The following is a 14,795-nucleotide window of genomic DNA, read 5'->3' as shown; positions in this document are numbered from 1 at the left end:
GCCGTGTCCGCTTGCACCTCCTGAATATCTTCCCCTCTGTTGGCATTTGGATCAGTGCTTCTCACTGTCTCCCTTGTCTTTGCTGTTTATATGTATTTGTGCCTCTCCTTTTTTCCCTCTCTCAGCTCTTTCTCCCCTGTCCCCGAGGATCTCTCAGGCACTTTGGCTCTTAGCTGCTCCCTCTCTCTCCCTCTCTCTCTCTCACAATCTCTTTCTTTTACCCTCTTCATCGTCCATCTCACATCTTCTCTCTGGTGTCTCGGTGAGTGCCAGGCAGGGGCGTCCCTGGAGTGACCTTGCGGGTAATGAGCTCCTGATCACGAGTCAGGAAACCCGGCATTCAACACCCACCCACCCGACCGACACCACTTTCCCTCCCTCCCCCTCACCCCATGCAACACACACCAAAAGGGGGAAGAAAAAAAAACAAAAAACTACACAGCTATCGTATGCTCAGCCCACAAAGAGAAATAGTATTGGAGAGGCAGGGCAGCAGGGCAGAGGTGCAGATGAAAAGTGTCTAGAGAAAACTTCTCCGAGCTCTGATATACAACTACCAGACCTCCAAAATAAAGTAAGTGGATTCTTCTTCTTCTTCTACTTCTTCTTCTTCTTGGTGCACACTTACTGATGCATGGCTTTCCATGGGCGAAGGTGTGATGTGATGGTGAGGTGGTCACTTGAGCAGCCAGGGCAGGCGGAAAAGTTTGGAACCGAGCGCAGAATTGACTCAGATGATACGAAGGCCATTTTTTTTTTAATGTCTTTCTTCGTGTGTATGTATCTTGTGAGATCCAGAGCTGCAGGTATCACACCCTTGGTTGTCCTCAGTATAAGAAAAGTTTAAAGTAAAGTTGCAAAAGAAAGAAGAAGGTTGAACTTTTTTTTTTATTTGTTTTTTTCTGACAATTCGCCTTGATATTTCACCAAAACACTTCTGTAGACATGGTCCTAATCGCTTCTTTGTTGCTCTTCCCATTTTGAGCAGATTTTCCCCCCGGGGTTTGTTGATAGAAGATAATAAACAATACGGAGAACATAAAAGACTATTAAGCTTAAAAATGCTGAGAATTATGAGCGCAGATGGAAAAGTGGCTTGTAGACATGTTGGGTAAACAATCGGAAAGTCACAATAATCCAGCAGCCATGGGCTACGGGACTGTGGTGGTAAATCATTAACAGGGCCGTTTCCTCAGTGATTAGACTTCAAACATCCATATGTTTTTGTTTATTATAGCTATCAGCCAAATATATGCAAGCCCAATTAAGCATGTCTGTGCATGCGCTCCGGTTTGAAGTGGGCCACTTTTTGCCCAGGATGTCGTAATTTGGGTCAGGCCTGACTGGAATGACAAACCCCCGAGCAGCCGTATTGTATCGGCGCTATGTGGTCCGGCAGACCTTCTTGCTTGCGTTGCCATGGCTTTCTCCAGCACTGGTATAGCAACCCGAGTCAGACCAAACACTGTTCCTCTCTGTCTTATGGGCATTCCTGCTCCGGACAAAAGCCCTCTCCGGCTCATTCTTGCTCGAAATGAGGTGTCCGCTTCATTTCTTTAGAATCAACACACGGTGTGGTCCTAATGAAAGAGCTGGGGGAGATTAAACATGAGGTGGAGATGAGCTTGAGAAACCAGCTTTGGTCCGTAGGAAGTCAGAACACAATGTGGATTAAGCTGGAGGACAGCCAGCGGGGCCAAACTCATAAAACTACTTCATTTCCAAACAGATCCTGGCATTTTCCTTCCAAGATGGCCACTCGGAGGCCTTGAGCTGAGAGACATTTTACACATTCTGCCCTTTTCTCTTGTTAAACGCTTGCCCCACGGACTTCACCACGTGATTCCGCCTATATGTCAAGACTAAGCACAAAGCCAGTTCATTTCCGTCCGTGTCTTCACAAATTCTTTGACGGGACTGTTCTCCATGGAGGAGCCGGAGCAATAAGGCATAGAATTGCGCTGTTAGGGCCCTGAGAAGTCCGCTCCAGGGGGGAGGGAAGAGCTGTGAATGGAACCAATTCTCGTCTATAGGGCACAAGTAAGTGAGAGAGGGAGAAAGAGGGTTTGGGGGGGCGGGGATGAGGACATACACAAAGATCCTCACATTGAGTGGCTGGTTTATTCTTGTGGGGTACGCACTGACCCCTCACATGTGGGATGAACAGACTGAGCCTTGATGGGGTCCGGAGGGCCTCCAAAGAAAGGGTGGATAAAGAGAGGAATAGAAGAAAAGAGGAGGGGAGGGATGCCAGGAGAGAGGCCTGTCAAGGAACCGTCCTTCATTGCATCCACTTGTAGACGTCATAGCGGAGCCGGATTCTGATGTGTTGCAGGTCTTATTTTTTTGCAGTCTTGGTCACTGTTGCTTTTTTGGTAGTGACTTAACTTCCTGAGATCTGGGAACACGGTGAATCACAAAAGTTTTAACTCGCTCGTGACAGGTTTCCTAAAAAGAACTGTCAACGCAGCAGAAGCTGAGGCACCAGAAACACACTGGATACTAAACGTCCCATAATGCAACTCACAAGTGTTTTTTTGCTCAACCCTCCCTGCCTCGTAAACTCACACGTCTTTCAAACCACGACAACAATCAGGCGCAACATATGGATATGTCGACACTTATAGTTTCTTAATGTTCTGTGTTGTACCTACGCTCTGGTTAGGTTCAGGCACTTAAAACCACTTGGTTAGGGTCAGGAAAAAGATGAGAGAAGATATATAGGAAATTGTCTGGATATAGGTTAAAAATATCCGGTGGTTTGGACACCCAGCCCAGCCACAGTCTGTTCACCCTGCTGCCATCTGGCAAAAGGTCCAGAAGGATACGCTGCCGGCCCTCAGGAGCAGCCGATCAGAGTCATTCGCCAGACCGCAAGACTCATCCTCAACAATCCTCAAGGACTCTGACATTATTTATTTTTTAAACCCTTGTTTAAAAGAACGACAGACACATTTATCTCGTGCCTTGCAGCTTTTAAATACAAATGTTGAAACATCGTCATGAACAGTGGTCACTGGCTTGAAGGCCTTCTCGCCTGGCTGGCACATCACCACCATCCAATCCGCTCATGTACATCTAATCTGATCTTGTAGAAATCTTAATATGATGAGTATGAAACATCATTCTGGTGACTGGGCTGCCCGATGACAACCATCAGGGTTATTGTCCTCACTTCAGAAATTATTACTGAAAGGGGATGTAATAACACGTCTTTTATTTCCTCGACAAATCTTATAATTACTGTTGGTAAATCTAACACATGAGGCAAGATTCTCTCAATCCTTCCCAAGCCTTATTCATTTCCTGGTATGTTCATAATGTTAGAAGAAAAAATAAAGACCGTAGAGGACCTGAAACAGCTTTTCACAGGTCAAGTAAACACAATTTGGTGCATAAAATTAGTAGAGTGCCCCGAGGTCACTCAAACTGCAAACATCAATAAAAAATTTGAATTTCCTGGTTCAACTTTGACCTTTCTTTCTTGCCACAGTTGTTTTGCATACCCGTTCTTCCTGTGCAATGAGGGATTGTTACCTTCGTCTTACCTCTGATTCAAGGTATGTCAGGTATTCTGGTCAAATTATGGACTTGTTCACAACCTTAATTATCCTTCTTTCGTGCTTTGCTTCAGAAAAGTGATCTCTGGTGAGCGCAGCGTACAAATAATGATAGAGACTTCAAAATACTGGAATTATCCTTTAATTACTGCTCTTCAGTAGACTCCCAGTTGCTCCCGGTCTCGGTACCTGAGCTCGTCCACTGAAATCTCACCTAATCTTTTATTCAGTTTTGGAGATGAGCGGGGACTGCAAGAGGACCGGCACCTGAGGCTGTTGGGTTAATAGTCCTGTGTGGAAACGCAGACGTTCTCATGGAGACGTCAAGCGAGCAGCGATCTCATTATAGGCGAGGGCGAGACAATCAAAGCTGTCTGCAAAACCTCTAAGCCGCTGATGAGAGAATGTTCCTCTTGTGTGGTGTCGGTCCCCATTGTCTGAGCGAGCCCATTGATGGGGCTACTAATGCCTTTTATGGATGAAGTCAGGGTTTGTGTTCGTGCATAAGTGTCGAGGCACGTTGTGAGTCCCTCAGTTGCTTTTTTTTGATCAGAATCAAAACTTCCACCGTCTCGCTGTGCAGGCCTGGAAAAAAGGAAAAAAAAGTGCTAATTTCTTTCCCTTCCTTAAACTCGTACGGATTTTTCTACATTTCCTGTGGAAGAACAAATATCTAATTGTGGCTCGCATCTCACTGCCCTGCTGTTGGCTTGATCTGGTGTTTGATCCTCGGGAGAGCTAATGATAACCCGAGGCTTTGCACTGTAATCAGTCCGCTCATTAGTGTCCCACTCAGGCACACAGCCACCCACACAAACTTACAGACATGCACAGACATGCGCAGACTGTCCCCAGGCCGGCCAGTAGGTGACTGAAATGAGAAAGGGCAAAGGTCACGGGGCTGGAACACAAGTTCTGTCTCTACTGAAGAAGTGCGGTAATCTGTGACTGGACTCTGACATTTAACTAGGAGTGTTTGATTGTATTTCTGTGTTAGTCAGTACATAACTAGATGTTTTGCCAGTTTCTGCCCATTTAGAAATCACCGAACCGGAAAACTAAATTGCGGAACTAACTTTGCAGAATTATGCTACAAACGTTATTCCAAAAAGGTCAGGACGCTGTGTAAAAACAGAATGTGATCATTTATAGCTTCAGCTAATCCTATTTGACATATATTCCGTTGAAAACAGTATAAAGACAACATATTTGATATTATAAAGTACAATATGGCTTTTTGTTTTACTGCTTGGGGATCAGATTTGGCCATTTCTGTAGGAGAGCTGGTGCAGATCCAGACCTCTAGGAGGACTAAACACCCCGAGTCCAGTCTGACTCTGATCTGACCTGGAGCTGTTTACCGACGGGAGGAGAGCTCAGACATTACTTTGAATGTTTGGGATTTAAAAAGGTGGATTTATAATCACTCCCCTTTATCAACCTGACAGCAGCAGTGGTCCATGGAGGGGATCTACACAGCAGGGTGTTTATATTACTGCCTACCAGACCTGGAGGGGGAAATTGTACTTTCATTCATGAATGCAACGTCACAGAGAGGAAAAGAGGAGAGAGAACAGGAATTCTGTTTTTATTAATGTTTTAAACAGCATCCCAACTTTCTGGGGGGTTTAGGTTTGTAACATTGTTTTGAAATGTTGACTTACTTGCTCCACGATTCCAGGCATCAGTTGTGAGATGTGAAAATATTGCAGAGGCAACTTATTAATCCCTTTGTAACGCAGACAAATATTGATGTAGACTTGACATTTACTGGAGGATAAGCAGGGTTTAATGGTCTGCCAACTGATTGTCTTACCACGCAGACATAAAATGTGAATCAAATGACTGTTAGAGTTGTACAAATACTGTGCAGCTGTGTTGCATTAATTCTAAAATGTTGAGCAAAAATGTTAAACCTAAGAGGTCTGACTGACTGCGGGCCACTTGGGGGCAGAACAACAACCTTAAATCACCACATTGACTCATTACCAGCTTATAGCAAGCAAACGTCTAAGCAAACAGCTAAGCCTTTCATTTATGTTTTAATATATTCTGCTTGTTCTGAAATAAAGCAAGCAAATGGTGGTGTATTCACACGCTGAGCAGAGAAGGAGCAACATTAGCATTCACTTGGGGTCGGGCTTGTGTACACCTGATGTACGACGGACTAAAATTCATTCTCTTTGGGCTCTGTCACAGACAACAGCAACAACAACAACATTTTAACAGTCCCCGAGGGAAATATCTGGCTATTTAATTGCAATATGCTGCACAATGTTTCGTCCAGACAATCACGTCCAACTTAAGCATCTTACTGATTTGTGTCGGGCAGGTATTTCATTTTTAATGGCTGTTTTCAACGTGTTTTGCTGCTGAAAATGACGTTTGACGATGAAGCTGAAACCAAAACAAGAGCTAAAAGAGGCAAAAAAAACGAGCTGAGGGAAACTGCTGCCATTGGATTACACGCAGTCATTTGACGGAGGCTTAATGCAATAATATCTATCAGAACAGCTTTTAAGCGAGCATGTAATTACAGTGTTAATAAGGAGCTTGCAAATATGTGTATTAGCTTGTGTGTCATTCTTTTTCATCCCACAAGCAGCTTAAATAAATCCTGCACAGGATTCTGGACACAGATGCAATACTTGTGTATCGTTAGCAAATATCATACGGGGGATCCAGGTTCTGAGGGCGCCCCCTCGCCCCGAGTCTGTGTGTGCAGTCTGCAGAGTGGGAAGCGCGAGAGCGTGGGGAGTGTTTGTATTCCTCTAATGAACTGAGGGATGAACTTGCCTCTCTCTCACGTAGCATGTCATGATTGGAAAAGAGAGAAAGATGGAAATTCAAAGAGGAGACGAAAAGTGCAGATTCAGCTGTAAGTACTGTAAGAGAGGATATTGCATTGGAAATAATTGTTATATGAACAGTAAGCCTCCAAGCAATGGTAAACATCTATCCCTTGAGACTAATGCTAGCTAGCATACAACTGTTGACAGAAAAGTACATTCTGTTGTCACGGAAGGATAGAAAACCTGTGTTGAACGTGTCTCCCCAATCATTCAGACTTCTTTAACCTTCCGCTTTTGGTTTTATCTCACTGCATCGAGTAACTACACCAGAGTTGTCGCACCACGCTAATCTCCATTTTGTGCCCTGGCCCCTGAGGCTAACGCTAGTTTGCATACTACAGCTTACAGAATCTTAAAATCTCACTTCCAGCTCTCTCAACCGGTGTTGATCGTATCTCTCCACTCAGACTTGTTTAACCTTCTCCTTCTGTTTTTGTTTTCACACTGCAACATGTTTTCTCCATTTTTGTAGGCTAGCCCTTGAGGCTGATGTAAGCTAGCATACTTCTGTTGACAGAAATTGAAAAACTCTCTACTTATCCAGACTCGTTTAACTTTCTGCTCTTTTTTTCCCTCAATGCAGCAAGTTACTAAAGCAAGTTGTTGCACCACGTTAATCTCCATTTTGTTTATGTCTGCTTCCCCATTAGATCACATAAGAGGGATCAGGATCAGGGCTTCTATCAGCGTTGAGCTGATATAATGCAGGGTGAAAAGCCCCACAGACGAACAGACAGAGAGTCCTTGCTTTATTGCTAGATGCAGTTGTATTTAACAGTCTTGTTTAAATCGACCATCTGGTCATTCTTCTGTTCTTCAGTCCTTCTCTCGGTGATAACAGGTGCAACAGACACAAAAGTAAGTCACTTTATAGACTTGTAAAACTTTTCTCCCTAATGCAGAGCCCGGCTAAATGGCTCAGAGGTAAACTCTGAGGGGACTATTAAATAACACACAGCCAATATGCCGCCAAAGCTTCAACTAAATGTGGAAATCTATTGTCTCAATCAATGCAGTCTCATTTTATTTAGAGCCGCTCTTTGGCTGCCTCGAAGCCGGGAGTGTATTGAAGCCGGCCGGTAGAGTTATTAGCGATATTATGATCATTTCCTACAGAGAGGTTTTGATTCTTGCAACGTGAAAAGCTTGTGTAGGTTATAAAAAAAAAAAAAAAAAAAAAAAAAAAAGGGTGGAGGGGGAAATGTGATTCAGAGACGCGTGGCAGCAGGTCGCTCTTACTCAGGGGGACTTGTTGTGATGTGGCCAGTGATGTTGAATGGAAAGTTAAATTGATCGTGAGCCTCGCTGTGGAACGCCGTCTACCACTTAGCGTCTCCATTCCAATCCCGCCGCTAATTGGATTGCTAATGGTACCGTTGCGCTGAGGTGACAAACTTCTCTGATTAGAGGGGCTTTTGCATAGTGCATCGCGAAATTAAATCGCATTTGAAGTGCAGTGATCACCTGAAAGTGAGATCTGATTTCTTTTAGCTCTTCAACTGACGCGATTAAAATTTATGTTTTAAAACGTCTTTTCCCTTCTGAAGTTCTTTTTTTTTTTTTTATTAGGCCAAACAGTTGTTGTTACCAGGCTGCTTAAACGGGCCAAATCTTCAATACTAAATACCAAAATAAATTTAAACAGTTTACGCAGCCTCCTAATGCCAAAGGGGGTGTCTAATCCTTGGTTGCATCTCAGCAGGTTTTAATCTGGCCCAGTGGAGAGTTTCTGCAACTCTGTGAAAGCCTTCCTGTTCCTCCCCTCGGGGCATTCTGGCATTCTGGGGAAAAAAAAAAAAAAGTATGATCTGGAAAGTTGAACACCTCAGATGGATGCAGAGAGAGGATTAGACGGGCCCACTCTATGGTCACAGGCACCAAGGGATTGGTCTTATGTCCACCCACCAATAAGTGATTAGGAACCGGGATCAGTCGGGTGGGGGTGTGTTCGACAAAAAGCCCCGAGGTAGAAAACGTTCTGCCAGACGCTACGCACGTGCATTTAAAAAAAAAAAAAAAAAAAGAGAAAAGGTATTCATGTCACAGCCGTCCCTTGAGTCGTAGCTGAATCCCAGACTCGAGAGTTTCATTCGCATGGACGGGGCCGGGAGAAGGAGGGGTGAGAGAAGAGAGTCGAGTAGGAAGGAATCGGCAGAAAGGGAGAAAGGCGAGAGAGAATCATTAGTCATATCCATTAGTATTCCATCCACAGCTTGTGCTGTGAGACAGCCGGTCTGTCCAAACAAACAACCAGCAGAGGGGGGACGCCTCATTATTACTTCCCCTCTTTTCTCTCACCCGGAGTTCACATTCCATCTGACCACAAACACCAGGCCGGGGCTGTGGCCCTGCCCTCTGACTCCGCTGGAGTTTAGAGATGTTAGCAGGCCTAGTAAAGCAACAGTTCACATGCTGTTCGGTACATGACGAGGACAGTACGGTACAAGGCAGCGTCCGGGGAGAGAGGAGGAGGAGGGGGGGGGAGAACAAAAACACAATGTGAATTCATGATGTCTAGTCCTCTTGAGCATTCCAGGTTGCCGCCCTCTACAGCCCGATGCATTGTGAGGCGGCTTTCTACCCTTGAGACGTCCGCTCTTCACACGCCTGCCACCTTCCCTTCCCAACACTTTATCACCGAGAGATCCCCAGGAGGAGGCATTTGCACTCGGCTGGCACAGAAACCCGAAAACTGTAGAGGCTCTGGCAGAAGCCGCGCTTCCATTCTGAAAATCTAAGTCGGTGCACGTTTGCTGTATGTGAAAATATTCCTGAGGACATGACGGGGTTATATAATTGCCAGAGCGTGAGTAAGGCTGATACATGAAGGCATTTCGCTGCTGCTTCCCACCGAAGACGGTGTTTGTGTCTTCATCTCCTTTGACCCAGATGTTCACACTGGTGTTTTATTTTATCATCCGCCTTTATGGTTTATGGAGAGCGAGGTGACATGCGACAAGCCTCCTCCCCCCCCCCGCTGGACTCGAAACGGGGTTCCTTTTCCTCTTTTTGGGGGCTGAGTGGAGGCATATAAAAGTGAGTCGCAGCACGACATTAACACAGCAAAAGCGAGAACCGCAGCGGGAATGCGTGTTTGAAAAATCTCTTTCCGTCAGGCTTTGGCTGCATATTCCAACTTTTTCACCTCAGCGAAATACTTTTTTTGTCTTTTAATCTTTGCCATTTTCTCTCATGATTTTATCACAAATTGGAAAAAAAAAAAAAAAAAGACAGAAATGCAGGTAGTAAAAGTGCTGCGGGATGTCCTCAGACACCAGCTGACCTCTGTGCTCTAATAAAAATTGTACGCTGTTTTAGCACAAACGCATGTCCCTCAGGTGGCCCCCTGAATAAGTGAATTAAAATACACTTTTCATGCAAGTCAGATGCCGAACCCCGCGTGACCTTTCATCATAATCATCGGGGAATATAGAGAAAATCAGCGCGCTGCCTTAATTTAAATGGATAACTCGCCCTGCGCCGCAGTCCTTGATACCTCTATCCCCGAACTCTTGGCTCGGGGGGGAGGCTGCAGACCGAACGGTGCCGCAACAAGGATTGATCCATCACCACCTGCCCACCCACCTGCACTGTCAAATTGGAGGTTGAGCGGCGCTGCCAGGAGTTTTTAATCCCGGTGCATGCTCTCCTGCATCGTCACGACGAGACCCGGGAGGGGGTGGACCCAAAGTGTAGATGATGAAGATTTATTCAGGGTAAACGGCAGCATGAGTAAGAGGCAGGCGGCACGATCAGGGAAGCAACAAGACTGAACTAAAGACTGGACTTAAATACAAAACTCAGCTAACGAGGGGATGAGGCGCAGGTGGAGAGAGGTGGAGAAACACAGGTGAGGGCAATGAACTAGGAACAGAGAAGGGCTAATGAGACGGATGCAAGACAGGCGTGGAGGCAGCGCAGCGCTAAAGACTTTATACTGAAGACTAAACGCAGAAATGAAAGAACGTTTGCTTTAACTGGCTTCAAAAAACACGACATTTAATAACCTGCTCACTTTTTTTTTTTAATTCAGGTGGAATTCGGCACAAAGTTCTAATCTAAAAGTATCTGAACTGCTTTGGCCCTTTATGGTGGATCAGAAGGCACACGGCTGCTCTCTCGAGAGCCTATTAATTCAAAATCTAATATCTAGGATCAGATTTATTCCCCCCCCCCCCCGACTCCTGCCATATTAGAGGATCACAACGGAAATGAAGCAGACTTTTTGCCAACTTTATGGCACTATCCTGGATAATTGTTGCATTAATTTCTCTGATATCTAGTCAAGTTTTTCCTCTAATTTCTCTACAATCTTAATGAGATTTATAGAAAACTTGACTGATCTGCCAATCAAGCTACATTTCTACCTTTCAGTGTGGAACAGTGATCCCCAAAGTGTGGCCGTGGAGGTGACACATTTAAGAAAAAGCCTTGATTATACTTCAGTGTTTCGTGGTTGCGGAGACATCGACCGACGCTGGCATGCTTTACCAGCTCGCCCCTCGCACGTGTTGCACGCATGTTGTCGGATTGTTAATTTGCTTTGCATTGCCCGAGGCGCACGTGCACAGAGGCTTGTTCTGTGTCTGATTTTCCTTTCTCCAGGGACATACCAGTCGATCAGAGCTGTGATTAAAAGTTTGGGTGGGCCCTTGAAGATTACAAAGAGGGCGGCGTCCTTCTTAACTTTGGGAATTGTACTTCCTCCTGTCGCTCCTTTGACTGTTTAAGCTCCGCAAAGCTCTGCACTCGAGTTACTGAATCGACTGCACGTCAGGTTTGGACGCAGGGTGAAGGTGCCTCGGCAGCGGCAGCGGCTCGTGTGACACACATTTAAGGGGAAAAAAAAATAGAAAGAAGAAGGCCGCCAGCTGAGGCCGAAGCCCCCGCCACGCTCTGCAGTGTTCCTACACGAGGACTCGCTGTCTCCTCTGACTGTTCTAACGCTCAGTGGCAAGTTGAAAGGTCTTGTTTAAAGCCGCGGGCTGTGACTGCAGGCGAGAGCCACTTCCCCCCCCCCGCCTCCCCTCTGCTCACCCCCTTAACCCCTTCGCGCACCCGCCCCACAGCTGAGCACAGCCCCGTGTCGTAAAGAAAGGGCTCCTGGCACTCGGCACTTGTCGTTTTGAGCGGGGTACGATTGGATGTGTCCACGCGGCAGAATGGGCTTCCCCCCCTTATTTATTTGTACATACGGCGTCGCCACAGTTATGGTTTGGCAAACAAACCCCGAGCGAATGGTGCTTCGCGCAGATGAATGTATGAAAATGACAGCAGCAGGGACGCGGAAAATCTGGCGGGGTTGCGTTCCCTGATGGATGGAAGTAGCTCGCCGCAGAGGCAGGGCGCTGGTGAGCGGGATGGATCTGCGAGGCGGACGTCAGCACGCACTGCGCTGCGGGAGTGAATGAGTGCGGTCGGGAAACGGGCCGCGTTTTGAAACTAGCGAATATCGGGGCCATTCTCATCACACGGCGCCTACCTTTAGAGCAGAAACAGATCCTTCAGCGCTCTTAAGTGATTTAGGCTTATTGGAATATTGGATTTTTCAGTGTTCAATTATATTACACCACCGCATCGCTCTTCGTTTTAGCTGCTCAACAAAAAAGATCCTCAGAAGCGGAAGAATCTGCGTCGAAACCTCAGTGACGTTGGTCGGCCCCGACAGTCGACGTGGGGCCGCAGACAAACAAGCTGCAGCCCATTTTTTATTTATTTATTTTCATTGTGGAATAAATTAGCCGGTGTGGATGCTGGGTATTGAATTCCCATCAGCCTGCCCGAGCTGACGTCAGAGGGACCTCAGGCGGCGGATCTCTGCGGGGATGCACGTGCCCTCATCGGTGACTGCTCTCCACTTAAAACTCCAACTCTCTCTTCACGCGCACAGATACAAACCGTCTGGTTACCTCCCGGGACTCGATGCCAATTACTACCTTTTTTTTTTTCCCTTATTTTTCGCTTTTCAAGTCAAGGACAGCACATATACAAAGTTATTTACATATTTATTAAGTTCGGTGTTAAGATTTCTTTGGGAAAACAGGTGTTCAATTAACTTCCAGCCAGCTGCTATCAGTTATGTTTTAAAAGCTGATTGCTTAAGTTGTGCGCTGCCTCTTTTTGTTGTTGTTGTTGTTGTTGTTGTTGTCGTGACGCCCATCAGTCTAATGAGTGTTAGTCTCAGATCGGCTGTCGGGAGACGAAGGCCGCGCTCTGAAGGATTGTTCGAGCGTTCTTTTTGTTTTTTTTTTACTCCAAACTCTACAGGTTACTCGCCGGACTTCATCTCCGTCCAGGAAAATCTAGCAGCGGAGGACAGTGCTAGATGGAGGCAATGCGCCGCGTTAGCCCCCCAATTCCATCTCCTCGTGCCAAATGGCCCCAAAGACAATGCAATAAAAATGAGGGATTCGCTTCGGCCAAAAGTCGCGTCCTTGACAGATCTGGGATGTCCAATCTTCCTCTGTCCACCGTTCTCGGTAAATAACTTTCCCCCCTGCTTCCTCGATGGCTGGAAATAAGACTGTCACTGGGTCCTGGAATATAGTGTGTCGCGAGCTATGTTTGATTCATTGAGGGTCGCACCGAGCCTGGCAGAGCAGCGGCTGAGTGACACTATCATCGCAAACTGGAGTAAACAAGTTAAAAATAGCAGTGTTTTCTCGTCGTAGAAGGGCTTCAACATGACATTTTCTACACATTTTCTTTTAAAACAGAGAAACAAGATAAACAGCTTAGTTTATTCAAACCACACGTGATGAACAAGACGTTAGGAAATCGTCCTGTTAGGGATTTGAACGCCCTTAATTATATCCAATTATTCTCTAACTCGTCCGCCTCTTTACAACTCCTCTTTTGTTATTGCTACTGGAGTTAATAATAGATGATTAGTTTGTTTTCCTGATTTGTGTAGCTATAATAAAAAAGAAGAAAATGAAAGCATAAATCATTTTTTTTTTAAATGCTATATTATACAGGTTAGCTTACAGAGATGATCATAAATATGAAAAGAAGTTGAATTTAGGGCAGTAATGAGAGATATTTTGTTTAGCCTTCCTGTTAGCAAACAGTTTACACATCCAGCAAACAACCAGAGTTTAGAGTTTCTGTTCACTTGACGAATGTAAGTCTGGTATTCACTTTAGCTTTAGCTCCGGGAAACATTTGGCTCTTTAGCTGCTAAATGCTCCACTCCGTTGACCAGCTTGCCGCTAACCGTTTATATTTGCAGTACAGTGCTGAGCAGACATTTATTTTGTGCCGTGTTTGTATTTATCTGACGAACATAAGCCCTATATATAATCTCCTTTTAGCAGTGTTTTGCTCTAGACTAACTACTGAGGGAACCATCTGGCTCTTTAGCTGCTAAACACCCCGTTATGTTTGTTTGCGAAGTAGTACTCGGCATTCATTTGGTGTCGTGTTCGTCTGTACCTCATGTGCTATATTTGCCCTCCTATTAGAGCTGTTTTGCTCTAGACTAACTACTGAGGGAACCATCTGGCTCTTTAGCTGCTAAATGCTTTATTATGTTCACCAGCTCGCCGCTAACTTTTTATGCTTGCAATTTGTTGCCGGAAGCATTTGGTGTCGTGTTAGTATGTACCTGACTTATGCAAATACTAAGTTTGTACTCCTTTTAGCAATGTTTTACTCGAGACCAACATCTGGCTCTTTAGCTGCTAAATGCTCCATCAGTGTTACCAGCTAGCAGCTAACGCACCTGTTTGAGCACCATCGCAGCATTCATTTGGTATTGTGTTCGTACTGACCTGATAAGCATAAGTTCTATCTGCTCTCATTTTTACATTATTTTGCACCACGCCAAGCCATGAGTGAAATATTTGGCTCATTAGCTGCTAAAAGCTACATTTTGTCCACGAGCTAGCTGCTAATTTTTATGTAAGCAATTTAGTGCTAAGCATTAATTTGGTGTCTTGTTTGTATGAACAAGATGAACATAAAGTCCTATATTTTCTCTCCTATTAGCACTGTTTAGCTAAATGCTCCACCATGTTCACCAGCTAGTCGCTAACCTCGCCTGTGGTGTTTTGGTGCTGTGCAGCCACTGTAGAGAGGTTATATCGGAATATTTTGGCAGATAATAGCTGCTCACTGGAAACAACGCTGATTAAAGCGAGCAAGAACTAAAACAGTAAAGTAACAAAAGCAATTAGTTTCAAAGATGGTAGATCTCCATTGAACTAGAAGGCAACTATGGAGTCCGGTGATAAACCTGCGTAGGTTTGTCACTTCAAGCAACCCGTTTCACCTGACAAGTCTTCATTTGATCGACTGTTCGAATTAAAAGTATTAGTTAGAGCAGCTTTAACTTGTTCTAGCAGATAGTAGTACCGAGATCTGAACCTTTTTTTGGATGAAA

The 14,795-nt window shown here is 45.2% G+C and overlaps 1 protein-coding gene across 1 annotated transcript in view; it reads left to right on the top strand.

Moving 5' to 3' along the window:
• Positions 1-337: 337 nt before the first annotated feature.
• The window catches only part of ptn (pleiotrophin), a 54,069-nt gene continuing 39,611 nt past the window's right edge, over positions 338-14,795 (top strand). Inside the window, exon 1 of the mRNA XM_030440469.1 lies at positions 338-574. The gene's annotated coding sequence lies outside the window, so the exon portion shown is untranslated. The remainder of the gene's footprint in view (positions 575-14,795) is intronic.

The sequence above is a fragment of the Sparus aurata genome, chromosome 14, assembly GCF_900880675.1.
Source record: "Sparus aurata chromosome 14, fSpaAur1.1, whole genome shotgun sequence".
NCBI lineage: Eukaryota > Metazoa > Chordata > Actinopteri > Spariformes > Sparidae > Sparus > Sparus aurata.
Note: the sequence above shows the minus strand (reverse complement) of the source record. Positions and strands in the feature narration are given on the sequence as shown.